At 33.7% G+C, this 2,350-nt stretch overlaps 1 protein-coding gene across 1 annotated transcript in view; it reads left to right on the forward strand.

The window, feature by feature from the left end:
- Positions 1 to 2,350, forward strand: part of DNAH8 (dynein, axonemal, heavy chain 8) — a 375,229-nt gene that overhangs the window by 18,924 nt on the left and 353,955 nt on the right. The gene's annotated exons all lie outside the window — the stretch shown is intronic.

The following is a 2,350-nucleotide window of genomic DNA, read 5'->3' on the forward strand; positions in this document are numbered from 1 at the left end:
CATTGTGCTACATTCTTTAAATATACGTTTTCATTCTATATGTACAACAACCCTAATTTTAAAGGTTAGGAAACTGAGTTTGAGCATTTCTGCAATTATCAATGAGAGGACCAAATTTGAATCTCACTCTTTCTAGCATTATGGGTTGTATTTTCCACTTCACTACGTTGCTTCTTCAAAGTATTCTCTTAAGTTAAAATGCTTTCAAAATAATTTATGTTAGTGTCTGATATCTGTGTTCAGTATTTTCCATTCTAATTTTTGAAGAAGTAGTCAGAACTTCCACAGAGGTGACATTGCTAGCCATATGGTTTGGTTGTCCAACCTTCTGAAGTAAACTTTGGTTTTATCCTAGAGGTGTGGAAGGGGAAAGAGTTTATGACCTATATCACTTAGATTTGGAGAAGAGGGAGGGGTAGGGGCAGTTCATACCCATCCTAAGCGGGCATCAGTAGTCAAGAAGCTTAGTATGGGAGAAGAGGGGAAAATGTGGGTTGAGAGTCTTGGGCAGACGTGGTTCTCACTGCACCGTGTAGGTCCATCATCCACCAGGGAGCACCATGAGAGAGGACAGGAAGACGTTTCAGAAGCAAAGTCTTTTAATTGATTCCATAAGAAATGGTAGATTTTATTTAAAACTTGTTAGTGTTGTTACTCACAAAGAATTATAACTTTCTTAAATTTCACTCTCTACTCACTTTTATCCCTTGTGCCGGCAACTGGGCTTCTGTTGGGAACCTTTGTAAAATTTGTTTCAAGTGAGAACACTCATATCACTTTTTAGGTGTTTCTGTGTACATGACCATGAGTAAAGAAAATTAAATTGTATAGTGTTGAAGACATAGGGCCATTGTTTGGCTCACTCAGTAGCTCGATGACTTGATTTCCCAACTTTACAACATGAGCAATTAAAACTTACATCCAAGGAGAATTAAAATCATTACAGGGTGCAAGCATTTGGGGTTACTCACAAGAGTTGAAGATGCGAATATGAAATACACATATACCTATGGCCTACCCTAGGACTACCTGCAAGTAGCACATTTGACATTTGTCAAATCTAGTGATGGGTATAGTTGGTCATTATACTGTTCTCTGTACTTTTCTACATATTTAGAGCTTTTCATTATAAAAAGTAAATTGGGAAGAAAGAATGCTTTTTATTGCTCTCCAGACTAAATTTTAAGGTAGACTGATTTCAACTTCTTGGTTCAAAGACTTGTTTAAATTCATATAATTTAAAAGTCATTTAGTTCTGATTTTTTTTTCATCCTAGTAATTTTAAAAAACTTTGTTCAGTTACTCTAGCCACGGATGTATTTTATTATTATTATTATGTTGTTGTTGAGCTTTTTCTATTCTCTGATATAGGAAAGTTTCAAGCATTCCCTTTTGAAATGACAGAAGTACTAATAGTATTGAGTCATGTAATTACTTCCCACTCATATACCCACTATATCTGTAGTTTAGAAAATCTTTTTTCCCCCATTTTCTTTATTCTCATCAAAAGCAACCAGCAATTTCTGTTTAGTTTATAACTGTCATTTGGATAGGAAAAGTGCAGAGGACTCATGCTTCCATTTCTGCTTCATAAATTTTATATACGTTTCATTTTTTATCATCTGAGTATTGTGCTATAGACATAGCACAGTGTATGTTTCTCATGTAAATGTCTGAATGGTATATATTGCCAGACAAGGACTGTGCACTCAAGGAGGCATTATTATAAATAATGATGTTTAACACATTAACACATTGACTGCCACTCTAGGAAAAAATTTTTTCCTTGAGGCCATGGTGTTTTATTATGAAAATAGAATAAAAACTTCAAAAACAAAATGATCCTTCCTAATTTAATGAAAAATTTAACAAAAAACAAAATTCGTTGACTTGTGTTCATTTAATCCATGTTTTTAGAATTAAGAGGTCCCGGGCTCAAAATTAGCATGAGTTAAATACAACTCACATGGCAGTTAATGTGTTAATTGCCTGGGGCCTCGTGAAGCAAAACCTGGACAAAACCCTGTAGTTGATTGGTGAAAATCTTATTTGTTGATGTTCTTATTGTTACAGTTAATATTAACAATTTAATTGTTTAATTCACACATAGAAAACAATAAAAAATAACACATTTTTATTAAATTAGAAAGGATCATTTTGTTTTCTAAGTTTTAATTATATTTTCATAATAAAACACTGTGGCCCCAAGGGAAAAAATTTTTTTCTAGTGTGGCAATGTGTTAAAATTGTGACGAAGGACATTTTCCTGAGGGAACTGTTTAATACCATTCCTAAGCCTCTTTATTGGAGTTAGAGGTATTTTGTAGACTTGACTTAGCAAGGGTAAAAG

The sequence above is a fragment of the Propithecus coquereli genome, unplaced genomic scaffold (genome assembly GCF_000956105.1).
Source record: "Propithecus coquereli isolate 6110/MARCELLA unplaced genomic scaffold, Pcoq_1.0 Scaffold574, whole genome shotgun sequence".
NCBI lineage: Eukaryota > Metazoa > Chordata > Mammalia > Primates > Indriidae > Propithecus > Propithecus coquereli.